We start from the raw sequence: 12,503 nt of genomic DNA, 5'->3' as shown, positions 1-12,503 counted from the left end.
CAAATCCAAAATGCCCACATATATAAGGCTGTTTATGGTAACACTACTTATAACAGTAAAGTAAGTAGCATATATCCATCAATAGAAGGCTGGTTAAATAAAGTTAAGGCCCCACCGTAATGCAATACTTTATGCACATACAACTATGAAAAATGAGGGTTCCAGGGACTGGGCGGTGAGGGAAACAGGGAGATGTTGGTCAAGGCTACAAAGTTTCAGCTATTCAAGATGAACAAATCCTAGAGATCTGCTGTACAGCATGGCACATATAGTTAATAATACTGTATTGCACACTTAAAATTGTGTTAAGAGGATAAGAGCTCATATTAAATGTTCTTATCACACTCACAAAAAAAGAGGAAGAGAGAAAACTTTTAGATTTGATGGTTATGTTTATGGCTTTGTTATGGTGACAGGTTCATGGGTGTATATTTATTTTCAACTCATCAAGATGTACAAACTGAATATGTACAGCCTTTTGGCACGTCAATCATACCTTAATTAAAAAAAAAAAGAATGAGGAAGCTTTCTATCTACTAGTAAGGAAAGAACTCCAAGATTTACCAACAACTGTGGGGGGAAAAGGTTGTAGAACAAATAGTATCTACATTCTGTGTAAAAAAAAAAAAAAAAAAAAAGAAGGGAGTAACAACAAGAAAAAATCAAATAACCCCATTAAAAAGTAGGCAAGAGACATGAACAAACACTTCTCCAAAGAAGACATACACACGGAGCCAACAAACATATGAAAAAATGCTCCACACCACTAACCATCAGAAAACTGGGAATCAAAACCATAATGAGACACCATCTCACACCAGTCAGAATAGCTATTACTACAAAGTCAAAAAAAAGCTGATGAGGCTATGGAGAAAACAAAACGTTTAGACACTGTTAGTGGGCATGTAAATTAGTTAAATCACTGTGGAAAGTAATTTTGAGATTTCTTAAAGATCTTAAAGCAGAGCTATCAATCAGCCCAGCAGTCCCATTACTGGGTTTATACCCAAAGGAAAACAAATAGTTCTACCAAAAGACTCACGTACTTGTATGTTCATCACAGTGCTATTCACAATAGCAAAGTCATGGATTGGTGCTCATCCATGGATTAAACAAAGAAACTGTGGTACCTCTACTTTATGGAATACTATGCAGCCATAAAAAAGAGCAAAACACATTCTTTACAGCAACATGGATACAGTTGGAGGACTTCTAAGTGAATTAATGCAGGAACAGAAAACCAATACCACATGTCCTCACTTGTAAGTGAGAGTTAAACATTGGATATACATGGACACAAAAATGGCAACCATAGGCACTGGGGACTACTAGAGAGGGGAGGGAGGGAAAAAGGGAGGAAGGAGGAGAAGGGTTGAAAAACTAACTACTGGGTACTAAGCTCACTACCTGAGTGACCAGATCAATGGTACCCTAAACCTCAGCATCATGCAATATATCCAGGTAACAAACATGCACATATACCTCCTGAATCTAAAATAAAAGATGAAATTATTTATTCAAAAAAAAGGAATAAGAATCTATACTTGAAGTTTCTTCCATTTGCATAAAGAAACCTGGAGGAATATATAAGAAACTAAAAACAGGATTTCGGAGGACAGAGAAGGTGGTAGAAACTAGAGACGGGAAATAAGAGAAAAAGATAAATTGTTCACAATACATTGGTGCTTATTTCTGAACTGTGAGCCATGGAAGTACATTACCCATTCAAAAAAATTTAAAACTTCAGGGAAATAAGCAATCATATGAAGAAAGGGTGATTACAACCAAACCTAAAATTATACCCTGAGCACAACAGTCATTCCTTAAAATAAAAGATATTTTTTAAAATGTGTATTGACAACACAAAAAGCATGCCTAAGGTCCAAACATTTCAAAATAATCTGTCATATAAACACAGCAAACCTGAATCACCAAACCATGAGAACAGTATACATTTTATTTTTATTCCTGTTATATACCTTGAAAAAAAGTACTTTTTATTTTGTTGTTTGTTTTTAGATGGAGTCTCACTCTGTCACCCAGGCTGGGAGTGCAGTGGCGCCATCTCAGCTCACTGCAACCTTCGCCTCCTGGGTTCAAGCAATTCTTCCCACCTCAGCCTCCTGAGTAGCTGGAATTACAGGCACCTGCCACCACATCTGGCTAATTTTTTGCATTTTTAGTAGAGATGGGGCTTCACCATGTTGGACAGGCTGGTCTCAAACTCCTGACCTCAAGTGATCCGCCCACCTTGGCCTCCCAAAGTGCTGGGATTACAGGCGTGAGCCTCCGTGCCCAGCCAAAAAAAGTACTTTTTACTTGTCTGTTTGTTAGGTAGAATGAAGGAAATAAAAGGAGGGAGAGAAGGGACGAAGAGAGGGAGGGAGGGATAGAGGGACGGCCAACGAGTTAGCCCATTGGTGGGAATGAAAAATAACGCATTATTTTTGTGGGGCAATTTTGCAGTATCTACCAACATTTTTAGCACACATGCCCTTTGATCCAGAAACCCCTTTTCTGGGAATTTACCTAACAGATATCTTCCCACAGCTATGTAAAAGATAAGTAATGCAGCACAAAAACATATATAATGTGGCATAGTTTGCAGAGCAAAAATCTGGAAGTTACCGAAATGTTCATCAAGAGAGAACTGGTTAAATTATGGAATATCCTAAAATGAAATCTTCTGAAGAATGAGGTTGATGCTCCTGTACTGAATTGGAAAGATGGTTGTGATATTAGCAAGTGAAAACAAAAGCTGCAGTTTTGTAGACAGTGTGATCCTATTTGTGTAGAGATAACATGTCGTGGAGGATCCACCAGCATCTGCTAACAATGGGTAACTCTGAGAAGCAAGACTGGGAAACAGGGTGGGAAAGTCAATTGGAAAACATTCACTTTTTTGAATGAATTAGTTTACTATGTGCATTCGTTACTTTTTTGTCTTTTATCGTGGTAAAATATACACAACATAAAATGTGCCACTTTTTAACCCTTTATTTATGTATTTATTTTTTTGTGAGAGGGAGTCTCACTCTGTTGCCCAGGCTGGAGTGCAGTGGCACGATCTCAGCTCACTGCAAGTTCCACCTCCCGGGTTCATGCCATTCTCCTGCCTCAGCCTCCTGAGTAGCTGGGACTACAGGTGCCCACCACCATGTCCAGCTAATTTTTGTATTTTTAGGAAAGACAGGGTTTCACCGTGTTAGCCAGGATGGTCTCCATCTCCTGACCTCGTGATCCACCCACCTCAGCCTCCCTAAGTGCTGGGATTACAGGCGTGAGCCACTGCGCCCGGCCTTAACCCTTTTTAAGTGTACGGCTCAGTGGCATTAAGTACATTCACAATGCTGTGCAACCATCACCACCATCCATCTCCAGAACGTCTCATCTTCCCACACTGAAACTGTACTCATTAGACACTAACTCATTTCCCCTGCCCCTCAGGCTCATTCTGTGTTCTTTCTCTATGAATTTTCCTATGTACTTCATGTAAATAGAATCATACAGGATTTTTCCTTTTGTGTCTGGCTGATTTCACTTAGTGTAATTGTTTTCAAGGTTCACCCATGTTATAGCATGTATCAGAATTCCCTTCCTGTTTTTTTTTTTTTTGAGATGGAGTTTCCCTCTTTTTGCCCAGGCTGGAGTACAGTGGCGCAATCTCAGCTCACTGCAACCTGCGCCTCCCCGGTTTCAGTGATTAGCTGGGATTACAGGTGCCCGCCACTATGCCCAGCTAATTTTTATATGTTTTAGTAGAGACTGGGTTTCACCATGTTAGCTAGGCTGGTCTCAAACTCTTGACCTCAGGTGATCCACCCGCCTCAGCCTCCCAAAGTGCTGGGATTACAGGTATGAGCCACCGTGCCCAGCCAACTTTCTTTGTTTTTAAGGCTGCATAATATTCCATTGTATGACTACAACACATTTTGCTTATTTATTCTCCTGTTGTTTTCACTTTTTGACCCTCGTGAATAATGCTGCTATGAGCATGGGTGTATAGCTATCTATCTGTTTGAATCCCTGCTTTCAATTCTTTGAGGTATAGACCTAAACGAGGAATTGTTGGATCATATGTTGACTATATACCATGTTATATTCCCAGTCAGGCTCACCTCTGTAATCTCAGCACTTCGGAACGATGAGGTGGGAGGATCGCATGTGCCCAGGAGTTCAAGGCTTCAGTGTGCTATGAAAGCTCCACTGCACTCAGCCTGGGCCACGGTAAGACCTTGTCTCTAAAAAACATTAAAAATTAAAATTAAAATGCATTCCCCCAGCAATGCACAAGGATTCCAATTTCTCCACTTCTAAAACTGCACTGTATTTTTTAAATCTCACTCTTTTGACTTCAATAAGTTCTCTGATTTGTACCTCTCATTAACATTATGTTTATATTACAAGTTCTGAGAGAGCAGGGATCTTCGAAGGGTGGATCACTTAAGGTCAGGAGTTTGAGACCATCCTGGCCAACGTGGTGAAACCTTGTCTATACTAAAATTACAAAACTTAGCCGGGCGTGGTGGCACACCCTGTAATCCCAGCTACTGGGGAGGCTGAGGCAAGAGAATCGCTTGAGCCCGGGAGGCAAAGGCCGCAGTGAGCCAAGATCGCACCACTGCACTCCAGCCTGGGTGACAGAGCGAGACTCCGTCTCAAAAACAAAATAAAACAAAAAAGTCATCCTGGCGTGGTGGTAGGTGCCTGTAATCCCAGCTACTTGGGAGGCTGAGGGAGGAAAATCGCTTGAACCCAGAAAGTGGAGGTTTCAGTGAGCTGAGAGGGAGCCACTGCACTCCAGCTTGGGCGACTACAGAGCAAGACTCCGTCTCAATCAATCCATCCATCAATAAAATAGATAAATAGATAAATAAATAAATGCATCAATCATTTGTTTAAAATCAGTGGAGGCCTTCCAGGAGGAGGAAAGAACCAGTAAACCCTCAAAGCTTAGGTGTCTTCTGAATATGACAGCCTGGGGACAGCTGCTCATGCCCAGCCCATGGCCATGCTCCCCTCACATTCACAACGGGTCCTAGTTCCTGTCAGGGCAGGCATTGAGAGGTGATGATGTGGGGTCTACTGAAGGCCTCACAGGCATTCCAGAGTCCAGAACATGGTTTCATTTGAAAACTTCTAGGTGAACAAAACCCAGCACCCACCTCCCGCACCACCCCACCCCCACTGGCAACAGCCTAGGGTCTAAAGAGTTCAGGAAGGGCCCAGCATGGGGCTGACCTGAAGCCAGGTGGATTTCCAATGACGGCTGGGCCAGACTGCTTGTTAAATAGAACACCGTGGGCCAGGTGTGGTGGCTCATGCCTGTGATCTCAGCATCTAGGGAGGCCGAGGTGGCGGATCACGTGAGGTCAGGAGTTAGAGACCAGCGTGACCAACATAGCGAAACGCCATCTCTACTAAAAATACAAAAATTAGCTGGGCGTGGTGGCGCGTGCCTGTAATCCCAGCTACTCCGGAGGCTGAGGCAGGAGAATTGCTTGAACCTGGGAGCCAGAGCTTGCAGTGAGCCGAGACTGCACCATTGCCCCCAGCATGGGCAACAGAGGGAGACTCTGTCTCAAAAAAAAATAAAAATAAAAAAAATTAGGACACCCTGTTTGCCCTTTTTGGTCACATGAGTCTTCCAGAGCATGAGCAGTTCTCTCCTGGTACCACCTCATTTATTTACCTACTATCAATTTTATCTCCAGATTTGCTCTCACTCTATGCAGCAACTACAGATGCACAGCAATGCACACCTCAGAGCCTGCTCTGTGCTCCTGCCTCATTTCCATAGAGACATGGCTGGGGGCTTTGGGGACAAGGAGGTGTGTGTAGGGGCTGCCTGGGGAGCGCAGGGAGAAGCAAGGATGCTGGCACTCCACTCCTTTCCCGCCCCCTCCAGCCTCACTTCTGGGTCATTCCTTCCCTCGCCCACTTTGACCCATTCTCCAGACAGCAGGAGAGACCTGGTATGAATGAGAGAATTGGTGTTTAGAAAAATCAAACACCTTGCTTAAGGTGGCTCAGTAGTAAGTGGGAAACCAGTCCTCAAATTCAGATTTTCTGATTTGTTTTTCATCTTCTGGAGCCAACAGGCCGGTGTCTCATCCTCTTTCTGCTTGGTCTTTGTTGGGTCTTAGTTATGAACAAATCCAAGTAACAGTGCCTGGATTTTAATGGGGTCACAATTTAAATATTTTCATTTTCTCAAGGGATCCAAAGATCCTGTATTAACCCAGGCTGGTAAAATAGCTAGTGCTAAGTAGGGAGAATTTTCTAGAACTCTCAAATTGCAGCATCTTGGTGTTCAGTAGCTGAGTCATCAAGCCCAGGTCCATGCACTCTTTCCTTAGCACCCCTGCCCACTCTGCCAGTGACTCATCCTCCCGCACCTCCCCTCTTCTCTCCTGTGCCCATTTGCTCCCCACCCAGCTTTGCCACACCAGGGCTCTCCTGCCTGCCTTCAGGGTGACGACAGGCAGAAGTCACAGGACTGGGGAGAAACTGACCCCAATTAGGATGAAATGGTTCCAGCATTGCAGTGAGGCATCTCATTGAGGTGAGACAGGGCTTTGGAGGGAAAGTGAAGGTGTACTTGGGTGGGGGATGCAGAGCTTTAGCTGGCTCTGGTTGCAGCTCCCAGGTGAGCATGGAAGTGAGGGAGGTATGGGATGGGTCAAGGGGACCTCTGCCTAACAGGAAGCCAGGATGGTTGAGGGGCTGGGAGGACGGCACAGGAGGAGTGTAGACTACGATGGACCAAGGCAGGAGAAGCTGGGCAGAAACGGGCCCTGAGGAGCGGGGAGGGAGTTGCTGTTGCTACTGTTGCTGCCTGGCTGCAGAAGCCAGAGGTCAAGTTCAGGCATGCTGGTTTCTAAGGAGATGAGCTCATGAGCTCTGACGCTCACTCTGCAGGAACCTCCAGCATGAGTCAGCATCAGCGAGGTTTCTCTGGTTCTAGCCTCACTCCTCGCAGCAGTCGAAGTCCAGGAGAGAGAGTGTGGTTGTTCCAGACAGAGTCACATGCCCTGGCAACCTGGTAGGTGAGGGATGCTTCCCCTGAGGAGGTATCTGACCTGAACCGGTGACACCCTGGAAGGAGATGGGGCTGCTGCATCCAGGAAAAAGAGTAAATGCTGGGAGGTGAGATGACTAAAAATCATTCCAGTCCAATAGTGAAAAGACTGGCCTTTGAATCATCCCTAAACATGAGGATTTGAATTGCTCAGTGGCTTTAAAAATATCTAAAAGATATTGTGTCAAATTGCCAAACAACTCCCAGGCACTTCCTCTGCCTTAGCCATTTCTGGGGTTTTCATCAGGTCTGTAGCTCCAGGTAATGGTCTAGCTGCTGATCCTTGTGGAATGAGACATGTGAAGATCTGTGTATGAGTTACTGTTTGGGTTGTGACATTTCTCACTGCAGATTTACTGCCAAGCCTCACTCCCAGGTTCTACAGCCACCCACGAGACATACAGAGACTTCTCTGGAAGCAGGCCCTGGGAGGCCCACCCAGCCCACTGTGACTTCACACCCAGGAGTGTTAAAGGCTAGAATTCTCCTCCAGCTGGACTAAGCAACGTCCCGACTTAACACAGACGAGTAATACATATGCATCAGGGTGCAGTACTGTTTTGGTCCCTAAACGCTGACAACAACCTAACGTCAATCAGGGGAAGATGTACTAAATAAATCATGGTGAGTCGTCTAGCATGCTTCCAGGAAAAAAAAAAAAGAAGAAGAAGAAATCACGGTTCATTCACTGTTCAGCCATCTAAGAGAATAAGGTAGCACTCTGTTTGTATGAAAAGGAAATGATCCCTGATCTATGCTGTTCAAAGCAAGGTCCCAGACACTGGGCAGAGTACAACATCCCCTGTGTAAAAACTGCACACATATTTTAGGCCCTCTCACATGTATATGTGGCAGGAACAAAATTATTAAAGCGGAAGCATTCCGTTTCCCTACCACCCCCTAAGGAATCAAGGAACTCCACAAGGCAGTAAAAAAAGCAGACGGTAGAATGCAGAGTCAAAGAGAGAGGGAGTACCTGAGAGAAAGAGAAACGAAGACACTTGGGGGTCAGAGAAAAAAACAGTGTTTTTAAGAAGCTTTGCAGGGTGGTATTGTAGAAGGCAATTTTCATTCCTTTGAGCCATCCAGCATCTGATCCTCTGTCTGTTAAAGGAACCCCGTCTCTAGAAGGCAGAATTCCCTTCACAGTAGAAGCTGAAAATTCCAGAGACTCACGTCCTCAGTTTTCCTTGCAGGGAGGGTTGGGACTCGTCACTCCACCAATCAAATCCTGGGCAACATGGCGAGAAACCTTCTCTACAATAAAATACAAAAATTAGCTGGGCGTGGTGGTGTGTGCCTGTGGCCCCAGCTACTCGGGAGGCTGAGGTGGGAGGATTGCCTGAGCCTGGGAGGTTGAGGCTACAGTGAGCAGAGACCCTGTCTCAAAAAAAGAAAGAAAAAGAAATTAGTCACATGAAGCACTCTGTAAAACCCACTCAGTCCATGAGGTGGCAGTGGTGGCAATACCTCCAGTCTCCTGGGTGGCAGTTGGAGCGGTCCACGCAGCCAGCAACCGGGACCCAGAGTGGGTGTCATGGTGTTGCAAGCTGCAGCCACCAGTGCCTCTGTCTGTGGTCACATTCTAACCATACCAACTCTGCCGCATGATTCTGGGGGTTGGTCTCGTCTGCAGAGCCTCCTAGCTGTGAGTTATCCAGAGATTCTATGAGCACCAGTATTGTCTAACAGAAAACAATAATTTCTGTTGCTTACAGCTGCAAATCCTGAGACACATACATGTGTGTTGCGCACCTCTGTCCTTAGCACTCTCCAGGGATTTTTTTTTCTTTTTTTTTGAGACCGAGTCTTGCTCTGTCGCCCAGGCTGGAGCGCAGTGGCACGATCTCGGCTCACTGCAAGTTCTGCCTCCTGGGTTCACGCCAATTCTGCTGTCTCAGCCTCCCCAGCAGCTGGGACTACAGGTGCCCACCACCACGTCCAGCATATTTTTTGTATTTTTTAGTAGAGATGGGCTTTCACCGTGTTAGCCAGGATGGTCTCGATCTCCTGACCTTGTGATTCGCCCACCTCGGCCTCCCAAAGTGCTGGGATTACAGGTGTGAGCCACTGCGCCCGGCCTCCAGGGATCTTAAGTAAAGAACTAGACTAGTTCAAACATGAGGTCAGATTTGTATTTCTTTTGCACAGTCACTGTGCTAAGGCAAGAGCATGGACACCCGGTTTTATTGGGGTGACATCAAACGTGCATATCACACATTGTGAATGTTAGGAAAGATACTCACTGATCTGTTCACCGTGGCTGTCCCTGAGAAATGAGAATGCCATGGGGAGGAGGAATTTTTCTTCTCATTTTACATTTTTCCATTATGGTTTGAATTTTTTTTTACCATATTCATGTATTATCTTTAAATTTTTTAAGTTTAAAATAATTATTTTTAAAAGAAAAGGAATATGTCTACAAATATATCAGAATGTGTACATGAGAGAAAAGATAAAATAATATATTTTATTTTGCATTCTGGCAAAAGGCAGAGCCTTTGGAAGAAGCAGGTGGTGAGGAACTGGTAGTCTGCTAACGTCAGCTGAGAATCTTAATTTGGTGGGCTGTCAGTACTGCAGACTTTTTTAAAAGTTTTTATTTGGCATATCTTTTCTTTTTTTAAGAGACAGGGTCTCACTCTGTTGCCCAGGCTGGAGTGCAGTGGCAGGGTCAAAGTTCACTGCAGCCTCAATCTCCTGGACTCAAATGATCCTCCTACCTCAGCTTCCCAAGTAGCTGGGACTACAGGTGCATACCGCTATACCCGGGTAATTTTTAAAACTTTTTTTAGGAACAGCATCTTGCTGTGTTGTCTAGGCAGGTCTCAAAGTCCTAGCCTCAAGCCATCCTCCCGCCTTAGCTTCCTGAGTTGCTGGCATTATAGGCATGAGCCACCTTGCCTGACCTGGTTTAAAAACATAAATAGAAGAGGAGGTTTTGAGTGAAAAGTTGATATGTCGGTTATATTTGTGTGTGTGTGTGCACATGAGGTCTCACTATGTTGCCCAGGATCTAGGATGTGAATTCCTGTTCTCAAGCAATCCTCCTGCCTCAACCTCCAGAGTAACTGAAACTACAGACGCCAGAGTAACTGGGACTACAGGCTCCAGAGTAACTGGGACTACAGGTATGCAGCAGTGCACCCAGCTACAATTACTTGTGTGTGTAGGCTCCGGGGTATTTATGAATGAATGATGGAAGAGTATGACCACCATTGTTGTCCATTTATATTCAGGACCCCAGAGAAAATCAGACAGCCTCTATCAGACTCCTCACATCCTCTGTGCCAGCATCAAAGGAGACCAGGTCCAGGTGAGGGGGTGAAGTAGCTTTCCTCTGCCTGCTCTCCCTGAAGGTCCTGGGCAGGCTCAGGAAAGAAGGGTGACAACACACTCGCCTTCATCACACTGAGGCGGGCCAACCGCCTAGCTCAGGGCATCTTCATCAGGAGGGCACAGGGGTGTGGGCTGGCCACTGGCTTCATTTTGTTTTTGGAATTTGATGTTCATCCCCACAGGCAAACAGATGAGTAACATCATGAAAAGCAGACTCAAGGACGGAACACCCACGATGGCTGTCGGCAGATCCACTTTCCACCTCCAGACGATGCCTCCGGCGAGTGCCCCCCACTGTGCAGTCAGAGCCCACCAACAGCAGAATCCGAGAGCTCTGGCCTGACCCTACTCTCCTCTGGCAGTAGGGAGAAGGGCCAGTGAGGACCCTGGCCTTTGCTCTCAACTCACTCCCTCTTCACTCTAGGGCAGGAGCCATGAACTCAGTCCCCACCTGTCTTGATCACTGGGCCTGGGGTGAAAGGCAGGGTGGCCCAGGGAGCAGAGGGCATGGAAAGTCGTGTGTGGAAACATACCCTGACTGTAAAAAAAAGGAGCAGTCAAGAGCGAAAGGTCACAGTGACTTAGTTCCTGCTCCAGCCTGCTCCTGGTTCTTAGGTGCCAGAATGAGAAGATGGGTTCTGGACTGAGGGCAAAATAAATATTTTTTATGTAGGAAACTTAAGACTGCAGAGGCTGGCCAGGCATGGTGGCTCATGCTTATAATCCTAGCACTTTCAGAGGGTGAGCTGACAGGATCACTTAAGCCCATAAGTCTGAGACCAGCCTGGGCAACATGGTGAGTCACCATCTCTATAAAAAACACAAAAGTCAGCCAGACATGGTGTTGCATGCCTGTGGTCCCAGCTACCCGGGAGGCTAAGGCAGGAGGATTGCTTGAGCCAGGGAGGCAGAAGTTGCAGTGAGCTGAGATTGTACCACTGCACTCCAGCCTGGGCGACAAAGAGACCCTGTCTCAAAAACTGTTACTGAGGGCCTGAGGGGAAAAAATATTTTTTTAAAGACTACAGAAGTTTTTGATGAGAAGATTCTCACGAAAACTACAAAGATTAATACCAGTTGCAGCTGGGTTAAAGAAAAATGAATGAGGATGATTAATCGTAATAACAGCCTGTATGTATTTGTTGTAACCTCCTGGTTTACAGAGCACTTTCCTTTAAACTAATACAATTCATCATCACAGCATCGTTCAAGGCAGGGAACATATTTTATCCAGGCTCAAGGTCATGCTGTAAAATTGTGCATCAATTCAGAAAAGCACTTTAAAGATCTAATTCATTGACTAATACTGTTTGACACTGTTAGATAGAATTGGCTATAGCATTGAAATTAACTAAAGCATATTTAGATCTTTGTGATATCCATAGAGACATCTTTGAAGTCTCTATGTTGAGTGGCAGGGCCAGGCTCTGACGTTGTCTTTTCATTCTCAGCCCTCCCCCTGGCTTTGCTCAGCAGCACAGGCTCCGTGTATAACCCATGCCCAAGCTGTCCCATGCCAAGCTGTCCCTTGGGCGTGTATAACCCATGCCCAAGCTGTTTGTCTATAGAGCCAAGAGTTTGTGATTGGCCAGTATTTGCTTTTCAAAAAACTTTTTCTAGATTTACTTTTATTGTAATAAAACTTTTATTAGAAAAAGCACCAAAATGTATGGATCACATCAAATAATCTCTGAGTTGGCCATGTCCAGGGAAAACCAGCCGGCAGACCCCCAGTGGACAGCAGGACCCTGGCATGAGGGCAGTCAGTGCTCCTCCAGAAGGCCAGCACAGGGCCTGGGGGCAGTGGAGAATGGCCCCCAAAATGGGAAATAATGCGTATCCAATCTGCCTCCCAAGGATGCTGGAGAAATACTGCATTGTCAGTGGGAGAACCACTTTGCCCTGGGTAGACATGCGTTGCTACCGTATTTGTAGGAATGTTACCATTGTTATTTTAATGGATGCCTTCTCTTCTTTCTGCCAGGCACTTTGAGTCTCTCTTTAGGGGCCAAGGCTCATGGAAACATGAAACACTGTGTGCAGATGAACACCATGAGTTAAAGGTACAGAGAGCTGGCAGGTA

This window comes from Piliocolobus tephrosceles, chromosome 15 (genome assembly GCF_002776525.5).
Source record: "Piliocolobus tephrosceles isolate RC106 chromosome 15, ASM277652v3, whole genome shotgun sequence".
Taxonomy (NCBI): domain Eukaryota; kingdom Metazoa; phylum Chordata; class Mammalia; order Primates; family Cercopithecidae; genus Piliocolobus; species Piliocolobus tephrosceles.
Note: the sequence above shows the minus strand (reverse complement) of the source record.